The 24141-nt window shown below is 43.2% G+C and overlaps 1 protein-coding gene across 2 annotated transcripts in view; it reads right to left on the minus strand.

Annotated features, from left to right (window-relative positions):
* SORCS2 (sortilin related VPS10 domain containing receptor 2) overlaps window positions 1–24141 on the minus strand; it is a 1216738-nt gene that overhangs the window by 1191602 nt on the left and 995 nt on the right. The window lies entirely within an intron of this gene.

Genomic DNA, 24141 nt, shown 5'->3' on the forward strand with positions numbered 1-24141 from the left:
TGAGGCCTCGTACACACGAGAGGATATATCTGCTGGAAACGGTCCGCCGGACCGTTTCCAGCGGATAAATCCTCTGGCGGATTTGGATCTGATGACTGTACACACCATCAGATCGAAATCCGCGCGGAATACATCCGCGGTGACGTGTCGCGCCGTCACCGCGACGATGACGCGGCGACGTGCGCAACGCTGGAAGGTAAATACTTCCACGCATGCGTCGAATCATTACGACGCATGCGAGGGAGGGGAGTGGACGGACTGATCCGGTGAGTCTGTACAGACGACCGGATCAGTCCGCTGGACTGGATTCCAGCGGATAGATTTTGTAGCATGCTACAACATTTTTATCCGCTGGGAATCCGTCGGCTGGATTTTTATCCGCCGGGAAATGTCCGCTCGGACGCACAGACGATCGGATCTATCTGCTGGAACTGATCCGCGGATCAATCCCAGCGGATAGATCCGGTCGTCTGTACGAGGCCTGAGAGATACGACGGCGTATCTGAGATACTCCGTCGTATGTCGGCTGTGAATCTGGCCCAATGCTCTTTACATTGTGAGGTCACTAACTTAAAGTGGATGTAAACCCCCAAAAAAAAATTGATGTCACAATGTAGAGTATAAGATTTCCTATCATCTGTGCCCAGTCTTGCCACACAGAGTTAATCCAGCTCTGAGCAATCCTCTTTTTTTGTTCAGTGAAAATTAACAGACTTCCAGATAAAAACCTGTCTAAATAAAAAGTCCTTTCCTCTCTCCTTGCTTTGAGTGACAGGTTATTTACATATCTAGCTTGGACATGTTTATCATATGTTATGTTATGTTTATCATAATATGAGGTGATCCACAGTTCATTGTATATTACCAGGATATGTAATGTGGGGGAGGGGTGGATTTCTCACTTTTTATACTGTGGATCACCTCATATTATGATAAACATAACATAACATATGATAAACATGTCCAAGCTAGATATGTAAATAACCCGTCACTCAAAGCAAGGCGAGAGGAAAATACTTTTTATTTAGACAGGTTTTTATCTGGAAGTCTGTTCATTTTCACTGAACAATAAAAGAGGATTGCTCAGAGCTGGATAAACTCTGTGTGGCAAGAATGGGCACAGATGATAGGAAATCTTATACTCTACATTGTGACATCAAAAAAAAAAAAAACTATCTTAAAGCGGAGTTCCAGTCACAATTTTTTTTTTTTTTAAGTCAGCAGCTACAAACACTGTAGCTGCTGACTTTTAATAAGGACACTTCCCTGTCCAGGGAGCCCGCAATGTCGACCCCCCGAGGCAGGTCTATAGAATCGGGTGCAGAGGCCAACATTCCAACTTAGGCCCCGTACTCACGACCAAACATGTCTGCTGAAACTGGTCCGCAGACCAGTTTCAGCAGACATGTTTGGCCGTGTGTAGGCACGAGCGGACCATTTTGGGACGGATCGGACAGGTTTCCAGCGGACAACTGTTTCCCGGACTTGTTTTAAAACAGTCCGCTGGAAACCTGTCCGCCCGGACATGTACGGTCGTCTGTACAGACCTACCGTACATGTCCTGCCGCCCGCATCCCTCGCATGCGTCGAATGACTTCGACGCATGCGTGGAAGCATTTTTAAGGCGGCCCGCCCACGTCGCCGCGTCATTGTCGCGACGACACCGCGTCATCGACGCGGCGACACCGCGGACACGCCCCGCGTAATGTTTACGCGCGGGCTTCTGTTCGATGGTGTGTATAGCCATCGAACAGAAGTCCCCGGGCAGTCCCCGGCCAGACATGTCCGATGGAAACGGTCTGCAGACCGTTTTCATCGGACATGTCCTGCCGTGAGTACTCGGCCTAAGAGAAACCAGAAGTGGAGCCTTGTGGCTTCACTGCCGGTTTCTGACTGCGCACGCGCAAGTTGTGCAACGCTTTGTGAATGGCGGGCTTGTCTTCTAGGAAACACACAGAAGACAACCGGGGGGGGGGGGCTCACCGCAGAAGAGGATGTGACGTCCTGGGCCGCAACCCGGCTGCATCGGAAGTACTCTCAGTACTTCCAAAAAAGGCATTTGAGAAAGAAATGTATTTATTTTTAAACATCCAAATACGAGGGGTGGAGTAGTGGTCTTTCGTTTAACCGATTGCGGACCAGCCGCCGCTGTTATACTGCAGCAGGTTGACTCCGCTGTAGCTGTACGTTGGTTCGCTTTAAGCGGGCTAGCAGGCGTACGCGCACATGCTGCATCGCAGGGGTGCCGATGCTCGTAACCGGCGGCCGTGAGCGATCTCTGGGCACGAGAGGCAGAACAGGGACGTGTGTGTGTAAACGCAAAATCCCTGTTCTGTGAGCTGAGGAAATGCAGATCGTGAGTTCCTACTAGCTAAGAACCACGGTCTGTAATTTTCTCTAGGTCAGTCCCCTCCCCCCTTCAGTTAGAACACACATTAGGGAACACAATTAACCCCTTGATCGCCCCCTAGTGTTAACCCCTTCCCTGCCCGTGACATTTTTACAGTAATCGGTACATTTTTAGAGCACTGATCGCTGTATAAATGACAATGGTCTCAAAAATGTGTCAAAAGTGTTCGATGTGCCTGCCTTAATGTCGCAGTCCCGATAAAAATCGCAGATCGCCGCAATTACTATTAAAAAAATAATAATAATAAAAATGCTATAAACCTATCCCCTATTTTGTAGACACTACAATATACACTTTTTTTTTTTTTTTAAATATGTAGAAGAATACGAATCGGCCTGAGGAAAAATGTGCTTCTTTTTTAAAACAAAATTGGGGATATTTAATATAGCAAAAAGTACAACATATTGCTTCTTTGTTTTTTTTAATTGTCGCTCTATTTTTGTTTGTTGCTTTAATTAGTAGAAAAGCTTGGACTTTACATACATTTTAAAGCTAAACCGCAGGTAACTATAAAGACACACATTTAGGCAGTTCTGTATTTATTAGGAATCGAAATTCGGACAAATTTTTCATTATTCGGATATTCGGGTGCAAACGAATTCCCGAATTGTAATATTAACGAATTTAACCGAATCCGAACGAACGTTTTCTAATCGAAAACCTGCGGACGAAATTTGATCGAATTCGAAAACAAATTCTATTTGAATCGAATTCGAAAACAATTTGATTTGAAAACAAATTCGAATAAAAATTGAAAGCAAATTTGAATCAAAATCTAAAAAATATAAATCGATTTCTAAAAAAGAATACAATAAAATAGAATATAAAATAATAAAACAATAGAATGAAAATCAAAGAATAGTAAAGAACAGAATGGAATTTAATAGAATGTAATCAAATACAATAGAATATGACCTGGCTTCTTCAATCTATCTTCTATCTATCTTCCATTTTCTGAAATTCTAAATTCATATAGAATGAACTCAAATTCGAATAGAAAAATATTCGAAGAGTAGAAGCATAAAATATATATATTTTATTCTACTCTATTCTAATATTTTTCTATTCGAATTTGAGTTCATTCTATATGAATTTCGAATTTCAGAAGATGGTTATATATATATAAATGTAATTATATATATATATTTATATATATATATATATATATATATATATATAGATAGATAGATAGATAGATAGATAGATAGATAGATAGATAGATAGATAGATAGATAGATAGATAGATTATTCTACACTTCTAATATTTTTCTATTCGAAATTGAGTTCATTCTATATGAATTTAGAATTTCAGAAAATGGAAGATAGATAGATAGAAGATAGATAGAAGAAGCCAGGTCATATTCTATTGTATTTGATTACATTCTATTAAATTCCATTCTGTTCTTTACTATTCTTTGATTTTCATTCTATTGTTTTATTATTATATATTCTATTTTATTGTATTCTCTTTTAGAAATCGATTTATATTTTTTAGATTTTGATTCAAATTTGCTTTCAATTTTCATTCGAATTTGTTTTCGAATCGAATTGTTTTCAAATTCGATTCGAATAGAATTTGTTTTCGAATCCGATCGAAATATTATCGAATCCAGTCGAAATATTTTCGAATTCGACCGGATATTTTGAATTCGGTCGAAAACGAACGAATTCCGAAAACGAATTTAACACATGTAACGAATCTAACTTAACGAAATTAATTAAATAACAAATTAAAACGAAAGAAACAAAACTAATTTTTCCCTTTTGCACATGCCTAGTATTTATTAATACATCATTAGATTTTATTTTTTTTTCTAAATGCAAGCCATACCTAAATTTGAATTCATATCAGCTCATTGTGGTCCTTTTACAACAGAACTCAGATTAGGAGAAACAGTGCAGGAAGCCCCAAGATGTGCCAAGGAGCATCCTGATAGGAGGAAAGAGCAAAGCAACAGAGAGACGAGCTGATCAGTGTTCCACTTCTACTGACCAGTCACAGGCTTGGGGGGCACAGGACCTGTAAGTATTATTTAAATCAAGACTAAAAGGAAAGAATAAAATAATTGTGAGCAGGCAGGCTCTTTATTAGATAAGAGAGAATCTATAGGCGTGCGCACAGGGTGTGCCAGGTACACCCTAATCACCCGTGTTGCGCAGATTGGGGGAATCTGTGCAGCACAAGGTGATTAGGGTGTGTCCAGGCACACCCGGAACACCAAGCAGCAGGGGGTGCAGCTTGGCTGCAGAGAAAAGGACTGGTCTGTCCTCGGTCCCTTTTTCTGTCTCAAAAGTGAGATATCAGGGGTCTGTTTAGACCCTTGATATTTCACCAAAGCCCCCCAATGGGACTCCTAAAAAAAATTGTTTTTAATAATAATAAAAAATATTGTAAAGAAAAATATAATAAAAAAATAAAATAATAAAAAAGTAATAATAAAAAATAATCATAAAAATAAACTGCTGACACCAACCTCTGCCCTGCTGATATTGTTCATTGCTTTACTGCGCTATATATATATATATATATATATATATATATATATATATATATATATATATATATACACACACACGCACCCATGTATGTTTGAGCTTTGGGGTGCACACCCTAATGCAATAGGCTGTGCACACCTATGAGAGAATCAGTGCCTCTTCTGCACATGTGATCTACACAGCAGTGCGGTGCGAATCACATGCGACGTCTGAAATCGCACTAGTGTGAACCCAGCCCAACTGTTTGCCTGGAGTTCCGCTTTAACCGATTGCCGCCCGCCCACCGTAGTTGTACGGCGGCAGGTCGGCTCGGCTGCGCAAAATCACGTAATATAATGTGATTTTGCATTGCGCCCCCCGGCTCGCCCCTGGTGCCGATGCGAGTGCCCGGCGGGCGCGATCACTGCCGGGCACCCGCGATCGCTCATTACAGAGCGAGAACCGGGAGCTGTGTGTGTAAACACACAGCTTCCAGGTTCTTTCAGGGGAAGAAATGACTGATCGTCTGTTCATACAATGTATGAACTTCGATCAGTCATTTCCCCTAGTCAGTCCCACCCCCCCTTTCAGTTAGAACACACACAGGGAACATAATTAACCCCTTCCTCGCCCCCTAGTGTTAACCCCTTCCCTGCCAGTGACATTTTTACAGTAATCAATGCATTTTTATAGCACTGATGGCTATAAAAATGCCAATGGTCCCAAGAATGTGTCAAAGGTGTCCGAAGTGTCCGCCATAAGGTCGCAGTACCGATAAAATTCGCAGATCGCCGCTATTACTAGTAAAAAAAATGATTAATAAAAATGCCATAAAACTAACCCCTATTTTGTAGGCGCTATAACTTTAAAGGCTAATGCCGCGTACACACGATCATTTTTCGGCATGAAAAAAAACTTTGTTTTTCAGCATGTCCAAAAAACGAAGTTTTTCCAACTTCATCATTAAAAACGACGTTGCCCACATACCATCGTTTTTAAAAAATGATGAACAAAGCGCAGTGACGTACAACACAGTACGACGGCACTCTAAAGGGGAAGTTCTATTCGCCTTTGGGCTGCTTTAGCTGATTTTGTGTTGGTAAAAGATGATTTGCGCTTTTCTGTCTGTTACAGCGTGATGAATGTGCTTACTCCATTATGAACGGTAGTTTTACCAGAACGAGCGCTCACATCTCATAACTTGCTTCTGAGCATGCGCGGGTTTTTCACGTCGTTAAAGCCCACACACGATCATTTTTTACAACCCGAAAAACTAACTTTTTCGAAAACAACGTTAAAAAATGCAGCATGTTCGAATTTTTTTTTTGTCGTTTTTCAGAAGCCGAAAAACGATGTGAAGCCCACACACAATCATTTTAAATGACGTTTTTAAAAACGTCGTTTTTTTTCATGCCGAAAAATTATCGTGTGTATTGCGATTTTTTTAACGAAAAATATGTAGAAGAATACTAATTTTTCTTCAAATTTGTCACTCTATTTTTGTTTATAGCGCAAAAAATAAAAACCGCAGAGGTGATTAAATACCACCAAAAGAAAGCTCTATTTGTGCAACAAAAAAAAATTGTTTGGGAGCCACGTCGCACGACCGCGCAATTGTCAGTTAAAGCAACGCAGTGCCGAATCGCAAAAAGTGGCCCGCTCATTGACCAGCAAAATGGTCCGGGGCTGAAGTGCTTAAACACTTTTTTTTAGTCATTGTTGAACTACAACTCCCAGCATACTCTATGATTTCAGATGGAAGATTTGCAGCATGCAAAGGATGCTAAATTGTGCAAGCCAGCCCAGCAAGGCAGTTTTCTTGCAGTTGATGAATGCGATTGAATACTCAGCGGCGCCTGCTCTATACCACCGACACTTTGTGAAATGATAAAAAAGGAAATACATGAAGCACACGGGCACAATTAAACTTGCTGTAATCGGTCTGTCGGCTGAAGGAATTACATTTCCCAGGAAAACAAACCCGGCATTCGATGAGCTCACACATCGAGGGGGGGGGGAATCAATCTGCTAAAATTAGAATAGAGATGTAATCCCTGTCTTGAAAGACGCGGTCATGTGACTCTCTCAATCATTAGCTTTGGGTCAGCCTAATTAATGGCCACTTTATTCTGTATGAGCTCTGTAGGCCAACAAAAGCGTGACTAGTGCAGGGTGTCAAATGGACTGAAACGTTTATTTAGCCGGAGCTTTCCTATCTGCATAATGCCGCTTGACGCTTTTCCCATAAGCCTCTCCCATATGGCTCCGTTTAACCCTGTGTAGGCGCGGGACTCCGGAACATCTGAGATGTGGAAGTAAATAACCTGAAGCTGATGGCGCCCTTGTCTGTCTCACCTGTAAAGGATCATTTATTTCATAGATCCTGGGCTAGATTCAGGTAGGGGCGCGCATAGTTACGGCGGCGCAGCATATCGTATTTACGCTACGCCGACGCAACTTACAGGAGCAAGTGCAGTATTCACAAAGCACTTGCTCCGTAAGTTGCGGCGGCGTAGCGTAAATGGGGCCGGCGTAAGCGCGCGTAATTCAAATGTGGAAGAGGGGCGTGTTTTATGTAAATATATGATGACCTGACGTGATTGACGTGTTTTTCGAACGGCACATGTGCCGTCCGTGTACATATCCCAGTGTGCATTGCTCCCAAGTACGGCGCAACGACGTACTGGTTTCGACGTGAACGTAAATTATATCCATCCCTATTTGCGAACGACTTACGCAAACAACGTAAAAAATTCAAATTTCGAAGCGGGAACGACGTCCATACTTAACATTGGCTGCGCCTCCTAATAGCAGAAACAACCTTACGCCGAAAAAGCCTAACGTAAACGACGTAAATAAATTGCGCCGGCCGTACGTACGTTTGTGAATCGGCGTATCTAGGTAATTTGCATATTCTACGCCAAAAACAACGGAAGCGCCCCTAGTGGCCAACGTAATATTGCACACAATTATACGCCGCCGCATTCAAGTTACGTCGGCGGAGGAAGCCTATTTTTTGAGCGTATTTGCCTTTGAGAATCGGCGCAACGATACGCCGACACAGATTTGAAATTACGGCGGCGTATCTGGAGATACGCCACCGTAAAAGGTACCTGAATCTAGCCCCCTGTCGGCATCTATGTGGGCGCTGCCATGTGTTGCTTAATGCGTCAAGCCACATGCCCGTCATCTTTCTAAGGCTCCTCCAGATATGACCCAAAAAAATGTTTTATTTTTTTGAAATGCACAACAAAACAGCTAGTAAATGCGTTGTGATAGTTGAGGATCATGCGTGTTGTTTAGAGCACGGATGTGTGTTGGGGTCTATTAGAAAAGAACGCACACGGCGTGCGTGCAATGCATGTTGATGAACATTAAGCCTCGTACACACAATCGGATTTTCCAACAACAAATGTCCGATGGACGGGGTTTGTCGGATAATTCCTACCGTTTGTACGCTCCATCGGACAATTGTTGTCCGACAACAAATGTTTTCTAGCATGCTTTCAAATTTCCTGACAACAAATGTGTGATGTCGGATTATCCGTCGGAAAAAAATCCAAAGTACAAACACGCATGCCCAGAACCAATGCTAACCATAAGACAACATTAGCAGAAGTTGCCCAAAGGGTGGCGCTAAAGAGCTGAAAAACCACAACGTTTTGTGTTTGTTGGCTGAAAAAGTTCTGCCGTCTGTATGCAGAACAAGTTCACGGCCAACGCCCTTCGCACAAAATTCCACGGATTTGTCCGATGGAAATCCGATGGTGTGTACGAAGCTTAATAAAGTGCATCATGGAACCTTGTAACACACATGCATGGAGACCCAAATATATTATACAGTAATACCTCGGATTGCGAGTAATGCGGTTAACGAGCGTTTTTTCTGCATACAAGCTATTATTATTTTTTAAATCCTGACTCGGTTTGCGAGTGTTGTCTTGCAGGATTCAAGCCTCTGCGGTGTGCAGTACCGCAGGGCTTGACAAATTTGCTTGGAATCTAGGAGCCAGCTAAAAAAGTTAAGAGCCAGGAACGCACCCCTTCCCACTGAGCTTGCGCGCAGAAGCAAACGTATACGTGAGCGGCGCCCACATGACAACGGTGTTCAAACCACACATGTGAGGTATCGCCGCGATTGGTAGAGCGAGAGTAATAATTCTAGCCCTAGACCTTCTCTGTAACTTAAATCATGCAACCTGTAGAATTTTTTAAACGTCGCCTATAAAGATTTTAAAGGGTAAAAGTTTGTTGCCATTCCACAATGGATGCAATTTTGAAGCGTGACATATTGACTATCAATTTACTCGGCGTAACATTATCTTTCACAATATAAAAAAAAATTGGGCTAACTTTACTGTTGTCTTATTTTTTTATTAATAACAGTGGGCCAGATCCACATAGCGAGTACGCCGGCGTATCTACTGATACGCCGGCTTACTTTCAAATTACCCGCGTCGTATCTTTAGTTTGAATCCTTAAACCAAGATACGACGGCTTCTGGGTTCGATCCGACAGGCGTACGGCTTCGTACGCCTTCGGATCGTAGGTGCAATACTTTGGCGCCCGCTGGGTGGAGTTTGCGTCGTTTTCCGTGTCGTGTATGCAAATTAGCTTTTTCCGACGATCCACAAACGTACGCGTGGCCGTCGCATTCTCTTACGTCGTCTCTAGTCGGCTTTTTCCGGCGTATAGTTAAAGCTGGTATTTTGCGGCGTATAGATAGACTTGCCATGTTAAGTATGGCCGTCGTTCCCGCGTTGAAATTCGATTTTTTTTTTTTGTGTAAGTCGTCCGTGAATAGGGATGGATGTAAGTCATGTCTAAGTTCAAAAAATGACATTGTTGCGAAAGTCATTTCGCGCAAAGCACGGCGGGAAATTTCGAAATGGAGCATGCACAGTTCAATCGACGCGGGGACGCGCTTCATTTAAATGAATCACGCCCCCTACCTGCCGATTTGAATTCCGCCGCCAGAAATACACTACGCCGTCGTAACTTACGGCGCAAAATATTTGAGGATTTGAAAGTACGCTAGGTAAGGTACGGCGGCGTAGCGTATCTCTGATACGTGGCGCAAGTGTAAATGTATGTGGATCTGGCCCAGTGTATTTTTTCCCTAAAAAATGCACTTGTAAGACTGCTGCGCAAATACGGTGTGACAGAAAGTATTGCAACGACCGCCATTTTATTCTCTAGGGTGTTAGAATAAAAAATATATATGTTTGGGGGTTCTAAGTAAAGGAAATGAGATGGGCGGGCAGTGTAAACAGGCAGGGGAAGCTCCATTCGCATTGCTGGTTGTCTTGTCATACCAACGGCAAGATTCCAGAAGGAAGCATAGGACTGCAGAAGGCTGCAATGCCGCGGCCTCAATTACCGACCGGCACGGCCCGACGCGATTGCGCCGGGAGGGGTGCACACAAAGACGGGATACCCCAGCTTTGCCGCCCCAGGCGCCAGGTCGCTAATTCTAATGCGACCTGGCGCTCGGGGTTTGTCGAACTCTGCAGTACCGCATTTGGCCAGAGGTGCGGGGGCTCAGGTGACAATCAAGCCTTTTCTAGGGTTTTCAAGTATTTCCGAGTCTCTCCGGCGCCCCCCACCTCTGGCCACATGCGGTACTGCATACATTAGAAGTCAATGTGGAACGAATTATCTTTGTTTCCATTGACTTCTATGGGGAAACTCGCTTTGATATGCAAGTGTTTTGGATTACAAGCATTCTCCTGGAACGGATTCTGCTCTTAATCCAAGGTTCCACTTGTACATTCAAAATTATTCTATCAGAGTGGATAAAAATCTATATATTTTTTTTTTTTTAAATCTTATATATTTTTTTTTTTTAATTCAAATTTATTTTGTTAAAATGCTTTTATATAGTGTACATACGTAAATGGTGTAATAGAACGCACACTATTAGCTAGATTCACGTAGGGTTACGCCGGCGTATCAGTAGATACACCGTCGTAACTCTGAATCTACGCCGTCGTAAATTTAAGCGTATTCTGGAAACCAGATACGCTTAAATTAGGCTAAGATACGAGCGGCGTAAGTCTCCTACGCCGTCGTATCTTAGGGTGTATATTTACGCTGGCCGCTAGGTGGCGCTTCCGTTGAGTTCGGCGTAGAATATGCAAATGACTAGATACGCCGATTCACGAACGTACGTGCGCCCGTCGCAGTAAAGATACGCCGTTTCCGTAAGAGGTACGCCGGCGTAAAGATAAAGCTGCCCCCTAGGTGGCGTAGCCAATGTTAAGTATGGCCGTCGTTCCCGCGTCAAAATTTTACGTCGTTTGCGTAAGTCGTCCGTGAATGGGGCTGGACGTCATTTACGTTCACGTCGAAACCAATACGTCCTTGCGGCGTACTTTGGAGCAATGCACACTGGGATATGTACAGGGGTGGCGCATGCGCCGTTCGTAAAAAACGTCAATCACGTCGAGTCACCAATCATTTACATAAAACACGCCCCCCTCATCCAGATTTTAAAATTAGGCACACTTACGCCGGCCCCATTTACGCTACACAGCCGTAACTTAGGAGGCAAGTGCTTTGTGAATACAGCACTTGCCTCTCTGACTTAAGGCGGCGTAGCGTAAATACGATATGGTACGCCGCCTGAAAGATGCGCCCATCTACCTGAATCTAGTTATATTTCTTTATAGTGGTAGAGGAGTGCCAAAAGCTGTTATCACTGGCTCACATCTTTCCACGGCTCTGTATATGGAAGGAGTAGCGCTATGACTTGCTTGTGATTTTAATGGTTGATATGTAACTTTTTGGTTTCCCCCTGGAGGAGATCCTCGGGGTTAAGAGGCAGAAATGATTTGCTTGTAGGAAATGAATTGCAGAATGTTCCATTAAGCGCAGCAGATGTTCCGGAAGTGAGTTGACTTCTCTGCATGAGACTTGGACCTTCTCCTCATTCACGGTGTGGAGATGTCAGTCTGCACTAGAAAACTATTCAGCAGATCTCCAGAGAGAAGTGAATGTCATTCTCAGAAAGGCCTAGCTAAAAAGGTAAAGAGCTTTAAGTGGTGGAACCTGCTCAACCAATCAGAAGTCATGTTTCATTGCCCTAACTGTTTTATACTGATGAAAGGTGATACGTGACTGGTTGCACGTTCCACATTCCAGCACTGCCTTATCTAAGTTTTAAATTGTTGGGCTTTTAACAGTTGAATTAATAACTTGTACAGCGCTACACATGCGAACTGAATCGCCTCTGGGCGCTTTTTCCAGCCAGTGTCTGCTTGGCTGGTGAGGTCATTTTACCCCGTAGGATCTCGAAACGCTTGGGACACACAGTCATACATATATACACTGGGCCAATTTGGATAAGATCCAATTTACCTACCAGCATGTCTTTGGAGTGTGGGAGGAAACCGGAGTACCCGGAGGAAACCCACGCAGGCACAGGGAGATGCAAACTCCAGGCAGATGGTATCGTGGTCAGGATTCAAACCAGCAACCCTTTTGCTGCTAGGCAAAAGTGCTACTCACTACACCACTGTGCTGCCCAGCTTATGGCCAGTTAAATTGGCCATAAGCTAGAAGACTTTTGGACGAATGTTCGTGTAAACATCAGTTCTTCAAAATGTTGTTTGTGGCCCTTGAAACCATGAGGGTTTGGTGATTGGTAGCCCCCCCCCCCTCCTTTTTTTTTTTTTTTACTGGTTATCCCTTTTTTTTGTTATACAGTGGAACCTTGGATTACGAGCATAATCTGTTCCAGGAGAATGCTCATAATCCAAAGCACTCGCATATCAAAGCGAGTTTCCCCATAGAAGTCAATGGAAACAAAAATAATTTGTTCCACATTGACTTCTATGGCATGCAATACCGCATGTGTCTGATTGTTGAGGTCTCTGGAAGAGATAGTGCCCCATTGTTGGTGTTGGTGGAAGCAATGGTGCCTCATCATTGGGGCCAGTAGAAGGAATGGTGCCTTATCATTGGTGTCTGTGGAAGGAATGGTGCCTGATCGTTGAGGTCAGTGGAAGGAATGGTGCCCCATCATTGGAAGGAACGGTGCCCCATCACTGGTGTCAGTGGAAGGAATGGTGCCCCATCATTGGAAGGAACGGTGCCCCATCACTGGTGTCAGTGGAAGGAATGGTGCCCCATCATTGGAAGGAACAGTGCCCCATCACTGGTGTCAGTGGAAGGAATGGTGCCCCATCATTGGAAGGAACGGTGCCCCATCACTGGTGTCAGTGGAAGGAATGGTGCCTCATCATTGGAGTCAGTGGAAGGAATGGTGCCTCATCATTGGTGTCAGTGGAAGGAATGGTGCCTGATTGTTAATGTCACTGGTAGGGATAGTTCCCCATCGTTGGAAGCAATGGTGCCTCATCATTGGTGTCTGTGGAAGAAATGGTGCCTGATTGTTAATGTCACTGGTAGGGATAGTTCCCCATTGTTAGAAGCAATGGTGCCTCATTATTGGTGTTAGTGGCAGGAATAGTGCCTATATCAGTGGGAGGAATGGTACACCAAGGGCCAGATAAAGGCAAGCAAAGGGCCACATCTGGCCCGCGTGCCAGAGTATGAAGATCACTAATATATCAAGTCAGCCATAAAAACATACCAACATTCCAGGATATATAATGTGGATAGATATGTCATCAAGCAGAGTCACACGAGTCAGTTTGATCGAAATCCGATCTACATCGAGTCCAAATCATTTACACGGGAAATTAAACCTATTCAACTGTTTGCCGATTTGATCATTGTGATTGACTTGCACATCGATTGGATAATAAAATCAAAGCACATATGGCCACCAAGACTAGACGCTCCGAGAACATAGACATGCATATGAAGAGTTGTCATCAGGAGGTTCATGTCATGTGTGGTTGAACCTTTAACTAGCAAAATAATGAGTCACGTCTCTGTACTAGGGTGACCACATTTTTAAACTACCATTCAGGGACACACACCCCTTCCCAAAAATCAGCATGTGCTGTAACGAATCAAAGCACAGTGATTGGACATTAGAGGCGGGATTTATGATTTCTACAATCACAAGCAGGGGGCGGGGATTGTGCTCCTCCAGGCATTACCGGCCAGGACAAGTACTGTCAGTGAGTAAAGCGGTGATGTGGAGGCCTTTTTCGGGGGCATCAGATTGGCCCGGGGGAGTGGCTGCGTTGGTTTCATTCCGGGACACTGTATTGTCCTGGAATGAAGGTGCCCGGGACAGACCTGCAAAATGCGGGACTGTCCCGGGCAATTCGGGACACGTGGTCACCCTACTCTGTACCCGATCACCCCCTGCCAGTGAGCGGATATTGCAGATGTCAGTTATGCCAGCGGACGTAGTACAGGATCAGTGTGGGGAATTGGTTATAGGTAAACAGCCCGGTGTGACACTTGATGAGTGGACATAACTAGAAGAGAACCAGGAGGAGTCCTTCCCACTCACACACCAGCAATCCTTCATTGACATTCTGCTCATCCATCATCTGATCCACCTGACAGTCCCAGCAATCCTATACTATACTCTGTATACTCTGCACACCCACGCCTGACAGTCCCAGCAATCCTATACTATACTCTGTATACTCTGCACACACACACCTGACAGTCCCAGCAATCCTATACTATACTCTGTATACTCTGCACACCCACGCCTGACAGTCCCAGCAATCCTATACTATACTCTGTATACTCTGCACACACACGCCTGACAGTCCCAGCAATCCTATACTATACTCTGTATACTCTGCACACCCACGCCTGACAGTCCCAGCAATCCTATACTATACTCTGTATACTCTGCACACCCACGCCTGACAGTCCCAGCAATCCTATACTATACTATACTCTGCACACACACACCTGACAGTCCCAGCAATCCTATACTATACTCTGTATACTCTGCACACCCACGCCTGACAGTCCCAGCAATCCTATACTATACTCTGTATACTCTGCACACCCACGCCTGACAGTCCCAGCAATCCTATACTATACTCTGTATACTCTGCACACCCACGCTTGACAGTCCCAGCAATCCTATACTATACTATACTTTGCACACACACACCTGACAGTCCCAGCAATCCTATACTATACTATACTCTGCACACACATCCTCCATCCAGCATGGGGAACTGCTCTCTATTCCAAAACATTATGCACAAAGGTATTGGATGCTCTGGAGACTGAGCTTAACTTCCAATGCTATATGAAGCTTTGATCTCAGCAAACCATCCCTACTACACATCTGTCCCCAGCTCTGCAGATGGGTGAACATGCAGCCCTTTGATATCCGTCAGAATGGATTACTTGGGAGACAGCAAATATACACATTCCAAAAGAAGCAGTACAATAATGGAACGTTTCTTTTGGTTTTGGGTAAGGAAGGTTTTTTTTTTTTCTTTTTCTTTTTTTTTTCTTTTTTGCTGTGTCTTGGGAATGTAAAGTGACACTATATTATTATTATTATTATTATTATTATTATTATTATTATATTTATTATTAAAGTGACACTATATTATTATTGTTTTATTATTATTATTATTATTATTATTATTATTATTATTAAAGTGACACTATATTATTATTATTTGTATTATTATTATTATTAAAGTGACACTATATTATTATTATTTGTATTATTATTATTAAAGTGACACTATATTATTATTATTTGTATTATTATTAATATTAAAGTGACACTATATTATTATTATTTGTATTATTATTATTATTATTATTATTAATAAAGTGACACTATATTATTATTATTATTATTATTATTATTATTAAAGTGACACTATATTATTATTATTATTATTATTAAAGTGACACTATATTATTATTTTTATTATTATTAACCACTTAAGCCCCGGACCATTTTGCAGCTAAATGCCCAGGCCAGGTTTTGCAATTCGGGACTGCGTCGCTTTAACAGACAATTGCGCGGTCGTGCGACGTGGCTCCCAAACAAAATTGCCGTCCTTTTTTCCCCACAAATAGAGCTTTCTTTTGGTGGTATTTGATCACCTCTGCGGTTTTTATTTTTTGCGCTATAAACAAAAATAGAGCGACAATTTTGAAAAAAATGCAATATTTTTTACTTTTTGCTGTAATAAATATCCCCCAAAAACATATATAAAAAAAATAATTTTCCTCAGTTTAGGCCAATACGTATTCTTCTACCTATTTTTGGTAAAAAAAAATTGCAATAATCGTTTATCGATTGGTTTGCGCAAAATTTATAGCGTTTACAAAATAGGGGATAGTTTTATTGCATTTTTATTAATCGTTTTTTTTTACTACTATTGGTGGCGATCAGCGATTTTTTTCGTGACTGCGACATTATGGCGGACACTTCGGACAATTTTGACACATTTTTGGGACCATTGTCATTTTCACAGCAAAAAAGGCATTTAAACTGCATTCTTTATTGTGAAAATGACAGTTGCCGTTTGGGAGTTAACCACAGGGGGCGCTGTAGGAGTTAGGGTTCACTTAGTGTGTGTTTACAACAGTAGGGGGGTGTGGCTGTAGGACTGACGTCATCGATCGAGTCTCCCTTATAAAAAGGATCACTCGATCGATACGCCGCCACAGTGAAGCACGGGGAAGCCGTGTTTACACACGGCTCTCCCCGTTCTTCAGCCTCGGGGAGCGATCGCGACGGAGCGGCTATAAACGAATAGCCGCGCCGTCGTCCCGGATCGCTCCCCGAGGGAATCCGCCTGCCGCACGCATCGGGGGGGGGGGTCCCGATCGGACCCCCCACCCGCTAGAAGGCGGGGACGTATATATACGCCCTTCTGCCTGTCCGTGACATTTTGCGGACGTATATAGTCGTGCGGCAGGCGTTAAGGGGTTAAAGTGGCACTATATTATTATTTTTATTATTTTTATTATTATTATTATTATTATTATTAAAGTGACACTATATTATTATTTTTATTATTATTAAAGTGACACTATATTATTATTATTATTATTATTATTATTATATATCATTATTCTTCAAAAATAATCCATACACATCACCTACTGAATGGCCTCCGGAGATTTGGAGGAGGCTGGGAGCAATAGAAGGGCCTTTTTTGAGTTATGAATATATATTTTGCTAGAATTTGTTTGCAAACCAGAGTTTAGAGTTCCTTTTAACTAGAATGGAGATTTTGGTGCCCAACTGAAAATTTAAGATGCACTTAGCCGAAACCGAAACCAAAAATGACAGTTTTTAAAAATATATACAGTGGAACCTTGGATTACGAGCATAATCCGTTCCAGGAGAATGCTTGTAATCCAAAGCACTCGCATATCAAAGCGAGATTACCCATTGAAGTCAATGGAAATGAAGATAATTTGTTCCGCATTGACTTCTTTGGCATGCAATACCGCATGCGGCCAGAGGTGGGGGGGGGGCATCAGAGAGCCTTGGAAATACTCAGGGACAGCTCGGCTGAACTCGCAGTTCGGCTATTTTCAGAAACTCGTGACGCCTCTTATCCGCCGGGGGGAAGTTTTTCTCAAGTCGTCAATCATCTGGGCGAAGTCTCACATGACATTGCGCCTCTGCATAGGAACGCCTACTCCCGCGGGAGTGAGCACCCGGATGCCGGGTGGAAAATAGCAATACGACGGTATGTACAGCAAAAAAAACAGAATACTGTAAATGTTGGAATTATGCAGAATGTAATGTTATATACATGTTTTTAGGGTGAACCTCCGCTTTAATATCTTTATTTTAGTAGGAACTCCGCTTTAAATGTAATAGAAGATTTAGAAACACTAATAAATTGAAGCCAAACTCCAGCTCACACTTTATAATCAGTTACAGCAAATTTGTTTTCCTTTTGGGATACAGGTTTTGCTTGAAATGTATAGAAGCTGATGATTTTAATCACCCCTGCCAGTGTTAAATGGTTGGTTTCATCCATGTAAACTGATACATTCTGCTGCACAGTTTGTGCTGTGAAAAACAACAGACTTGCTGGCTGGATTAACAGATGAAAATAGAAGAAAGAAAGCCTTAAAAAACTAATGCGGCCATCACCTCTAAAGCCCTGTACACACGATCCGTTTGTCCGCTGAAAACAGACCGATGGACCGAATTCATCGGACAAACCGATCGTGTGTGGGCCCCATCTGTTTTATTGTAAAAAAATAGAACATGTTTTACATTTTTCCTACGGATAAAAAAACGATAGAAAAATCCAATCGTCTGTGTGGAACTCCATCGGTCAAAAATCCATGCATGCTCAGAATCAAGTCGGCGCATGCTCGGAAGCATTGAACTTCATTTTTTTCGGCTCGTCGTAGTGTTTTACGTCACCGCGTTTTGGCACGATCGGATTTTTGACTGGTGGTGTGTAGGCAAGACTGATGAAAGTCAACTTCTTCGGATATCCGACAAAAAAATCCATCGGATCAGATTCCATCAGATATCCGATGGTGTGTACAGGGCTTCAGAATTGGTAAACTGATGATAAATGCTTGCTTTTGGGCTTAATACTACTTTAACCTTCTAAACTTCACTTCTTGTCTGGGAGGCAAACCAGAGATGAAATGAATGTGTCCAAAGTAAGAGAGATTCCCTTCGTAGGCAGGGAACAATGATCGCCATTGAAAGTTTCTTCCCTCTTTGTGTTCAAGTGACAACTTTTGCATTTTTGGGTTTCCCATCATTTTCAATAGTCACCAGGAAACAAACAAAGAGGATGAATCCCCCACCAGGGGCACAGACAGCAATAAAAACCTGACATAGGTGATGGGGATGAAGATTATAAGATGGACAAATAAAGAAAATCAGAACTCTGCTTTCACCATGTTCATGTAATACGTATATACTACTCTATACATGCCAGGTGAAGTCTATATATACCCAACATCTAAATCACAGCACGGCAAATGAAAGGCAGTTCAGATATGTGCAGGGCCGATCCTAGGGTCACATGCGCCTGGGTGCAGAAATATTTCTGGCGCCCCACATGGGCGTGGTCATTTTCTAATTCCTCCCCATTTACCTCCAACGCCCCAGCACTGTCAGTGTGAAAGGGCTCTTAGTACATCTCATTATACATCACATCTGTAGCTGGACTACTGAGGCGCAGGAATGGGTAGGGGCTGTGTATCCTATGCAATCTATCATGCCATAAAACATCTAGAGCTGGGGCAGCCCAGAGCACATGTAAAGGGATGCTGGGGATGCCATCCTCCTGCATACAGCACACTGAACACTGTGACTCACATCGGTTCTATCTCTGTGCAGCCCGAGATAGAGATGGGAGGGGGAGGCATTCCAACTGGAGTTGGTGGAGACAGTGCGGGATCCAAGACTCCCAGTGTGAGGAATTCATTTCCGCACATCAGCACTCAGCAGCCACTGAAAACTAGAACCCTCTGGAAGATCAGGAAGAAGAGCGGCCCCTCCCCGAGCACTGCCAGGCTGGACGGGCTGCCCTATGCTCACACATCAGTTCAGGACGGACACACACCTATGCTCAGAACACTAGTTCTGGACGGACACAAACAAGTAGAGAAGGAGGGAGGGGAGAACTCTGGCACTTCGGCGCCCCCACCTCTGCAGGCGCCTGGGTGCAAAGCACCCTGTGCACCCTGCCTAGGATCGGCCCTGGATATGTGTGACTTACACAACAATTTCAAATTTAAAGCATTTGTTAACAAAAAAAAGGGTTCCCAGCACAGAAGGGGGATTGTGATGAGCTGGAATCCCTTGCCTTGGATTTATAATAATTCAACTTGACATCATTAGAAGAAGGTCCATGATCCAGAGGAAGATAGAAGCATAGACAGGCTCTTACAATGCTACCATGAAGATACAAGTTCCCAGTCTACTGTTGTAATGAACAGATTTGTTATTCCGGTTAGAATGTGTCGGCATACAGCTGGCATTGGCATGAATAACTCATTGGCTGCTGGACAGAAGGCACACAAATACCATACAACGATATGCAGACCACAGTAAAGAAACGTCAAAGATTATAGAATAACTGGCAAAGAAGGGGCACTGGATCAGTAATGGGTGGGTCACATGTGGCACAAGAAGTGAACATTCTGTGGCATTAGTGGAGGATGTAACGAGGACCATCTGCAGTATAGAAGCTTTAATGAACAATTCCCATATAGAATCAGGCACATCATGAGATACAGTATGACAATAAACACCTAAAAAAAATCTTTACTGTGAGAAACATTGGCATTAGTGACTATTCTCGTTTCCTGACCTTCATGCTGAGTCTCTGGCTTTACAGTAATAGGCTAAAGCTCACCATACACAATCCAATCTGACCACACAGTCTCAGTACAATCAACTTTAGAGCTACCAAAACTATGTAATATGAGGACCTACCTGATCTATCCAATCAGGCAAGTCCTTGCACTACACATGTGTTGGCAGATCTAAAGAAGATTGTACAACCAGACTGTAAAATGTATGGTGAACTTAAGTCACTGACCCAGGACAAGTATGCAAAAAAGGACTCTTTCTGATCTGCCTACTTGTTGCAAATCGGTGACTTGGGAAGTTTAATCCCGTTTTTCGGGGTCTAAAAAATAAAATTTTTAAGGGTCTAGAAAAAACAAAGGGCCAGATCCACAGACGAAGTACGCCGGCGTACTTTCAAATTTCCCACGTCGTATCTTTAGTTTGGATCCTCAAAACAAGATACGACAGCATCTGGGTAAGATCCGACAGGCGTACGGCTTCGTACGCCTTCGGATCTTAGATGCAATACTTTGGCGCCCGCTGGGTGGAGTTTGCGTCGTTTTCCACGTCGGGTATGCAAATTAGCGATTTACGACGATCCACGAACGTACTCACGGCCGTCGCATTTTCTAACGTCGTCTGTAGTCGGCTTTTCCCGGCGTATAGTTAAAGCTGGTATTTTGCGGCGTATAGATAGACTTGCCATGTTAAGTATGGGCGTCGTTCCCGCATCGAAATTAGAATTTTTTTTTTCCGCGTAAGTCGTCCGTGAATAGGGATGGACGTAACTCACGTCTAAGATAAAAAAATGACGTCGTTGCGATGTCATTTCGCGCAAAGCACGGTGGGAAATTTCTGGACGACGCATGCGTAGTTCATTCGGTGCGGGGACGCGCTTCATTTAAATGAAACCTGCCCCCTACCCGCCGATTTGAATTCCGCCGCCAGAAATACACTACGCCGCCGTAACTTACGGCACGAAATCTTTGTGGATTCGAATATATGCCAGGTAAGATACGGCGGCGTAGCGTATCTCTGATACGCTGCGCCTGTGTAAATGTATGTGGATCTGGCCCAAAGTTTTTTTCAACCCGATCGTTAAAACGGCTTTGCTTACACACGATCGTGAAAAAAAATGCTCTAGCAAAGCGCGGTGACGTACAATGCGTACGACGACACTATAAAGGGGAAGTTCCATGCGGATGACGCCACCCTTTGGGCTGCTTTAGCTGATTTCATGTTAGTAAAAGACGATTCGCGCTTTTCTGTCTGTTACAGCGTGATGAATGTGCTTACTCCATTACAAATGCTAGTTTTACCAGAACGAGCGCTCCCGTCTCATAACTTGCTTCAGAGCGTGCGCGTTTTTTTCACGCCGTTAAAGCTCACACACAACCATTTTTTACAACCTTAAAACTGTTGTGAAAAAATAGAGCATGTTCGAAAAAATAATTGCCTATTTTTTAGATCGTGAAAAATGCTCTGAAGCCCACACACAATAGTTTTTAATGACATTTAAAAAAACGTCATTTTTTAGAACCCGGAAAACGGTTGTGTGTACATGGCATTAGGGTCAGCATACCTAGCCGGATAACTGGTATTTCCAATGGGAAGAGGTCAGCAGTGGCGATCAATTGTTTATGATAGATTGACTATAAGTTGTTCAGCACTATGGTGGTATGTCTGTCTGATCTGTCATGGCACTAGCTCTAAATGATATTTTCCCTATGACCTTGCATTACCCTGAGATCTCCAACAAAAGAGCACATCATTTTAACAGATGTCAAGGGTCTTCTGGTGGACAAAAGGCACTAAAATATCCACCAGAACAATGCACAAGCCATATTAAAGATGTAGAGGTAGGTAACATGGTAGGCAGCGTGTACAGAGACCCAGCCACAGCACTTTTTCCAGTCTGCCATGGCAGTAGCTCTAAATGATATTTGCCCTATGATCTTATGGTGCCCTATGATCTTATGGTGCCCTATGATCTTATAGTGCCCTATGATCTTATGGTGCCCTGTGATCTTATGGTGCTCTGTGATCGTATGGTGCCCTATAATCTTATAGTGCCATGTGATCTTATGGTGCCCTGTGATCTTATGGTGCCCTATGGTCTTATGGTGCCCTATGATCTTATGGTGCCCTGTGATCTTATGGTGCCCTATGGTCTTATGGTGCCCTATAATCTTATGGCGCCCTGTGATCTTATGGTGCCCTATGGTCTTATGGTGCCCTATAATCTTATGGCGCCATGTGATCTTATGGTGCCCTATGGTCTTATGGCACCCTGTGATCTTCAGCCAGATAACACATCACTTCAACAGATGGCAATGATAAGTGATCTACTGGTGGAGAAAAGGCACTGAAATCTCCAACAGAACAATACACAAGCCATAATAAAGTTTTAGAGGTAGGCAGAAGCATTAACCCATAAGCAACACTGTGCAGAGTCCCAGTTATAGCACTATGCCCATGCAGCCTACCATGGAACTAGCTTTATATGACATTTGCCCTGTGACCTTGCACTGCCCGATGATCTTAATCCAGATAGCCCATCACCTTAACATATGTCAAGGATAAGTGATCCACTGGTGGTGGACAGAAGGCACAGACATCTCCAACAGAACAATATACAAGCCATATTACAGTTCTAGAGGTAGGCACTATAATGCTTTAATCAGAGCCCCAGTCATGGCACCATACCAAGTCTGCCATGGCACTAGCTCTATATGACATTTGCCCTATGCTCCTGTAATCTTCATCCAGATAGTCCATCACTTCAACAGATGTCAAGGATAAGTGATCTTCTGGTGGACAGAAGGCACAGACACCTCCAATAGAATAATATACAAGTCATGTTAAAGTTCTAGAGGTAGGCATCATGAACCTGTTATGAGAGCCCCAGTCATTGCACCTTACCCATACTGCCATGGCACTAACTCTATATGATATTTTTCCTATGACCCTGTAATCCTCATCCAGATAGTCCATCGCTTCAACAAATGTCAAGGATACGTGATTTAATGGCGGACAGAAAGTACAGACATATCCAACAGAACAAGATCAAATTCATATTAAAGTTCAAGAGGTAGGCACCATAAATCTGTAATCACTGCCCCAGTCATAGCACCATACCAAGTTTGCCATGGCACTAGCTCTATATGACATTTGCCCTATGACCCTGTAATATCCACCCAGATAGCCCATCACTTCAACAGATGTGAAAAAGTATAAGTGGTCTACTGGTGGACATAAGGCACAGACATCTCCAACAGAACAATATACAAGTCTAGAGGTAGGCACCATAAATCTGTAATCAGAGCCCCAGCCATGGCACTATACCCAGTTGGCCATGGCACTAGCTCTATATGACATTTGCCCTATGACCCTGTAATCTATACCCACCTCACTTCAACAGATGTCAAGGATAAGTGATTTTCTGGTGGACAGAAGGAACAGACATTTTCAACAGAACAATATACAAGACGTGTTAAAGTTCTAGAGGCAGACACCATTAATGGGTAATCAGAGCCAGAGTAATGGCGCCATACCCAGACTGTCATGGCACTATATGACATTTGCCCTAAACCCCTGTAATCTCCACCCAGATAGCCCATCACTTCAATGGATGTCAAGGATACGTGATTTTCTGGTGGACAGAAGCAAGAGACATCTCCAACAGAACAATATACAAGTCTAGAGGTAGGCATTATAAATCTGTATTCAGAGCCCCAGTCATGGCACCATACCCAGTCTTCCATGGCACTAGCTCTATATGACAATTGCCCTTTGACCCCACAGACATCTCCAACAGAACAAGATCCAATTCATGTTAAAGTTCTAGAGGTAAGTGCCATAAACCTGTAATTAGAGCCCCAGTCATGGCACCATGCCCAGTCTTCCATGGCATTATCTCTATATGACACTTCCCCTATGACCCTGTAATCTCCACCCAGATAGCCCTTCACTTCAACAGGTGTGAAGGATAAGTCATCTATAGGTGCACAGAAGTCACAAAACATCTCTAACAGAACAATATATCACC

Source organism: Rana temporaria, chromosome 1 (assembly GCF_905171775.1).
Source record: "Rana temporaria chromosome 1, aRanTem1.1, whole genome shotgun sequence".
NCBI lineage: Eukaryota > Metazoa > Chordata > Amphibia > Anura > Ranidae > Rana > Rana temporaria.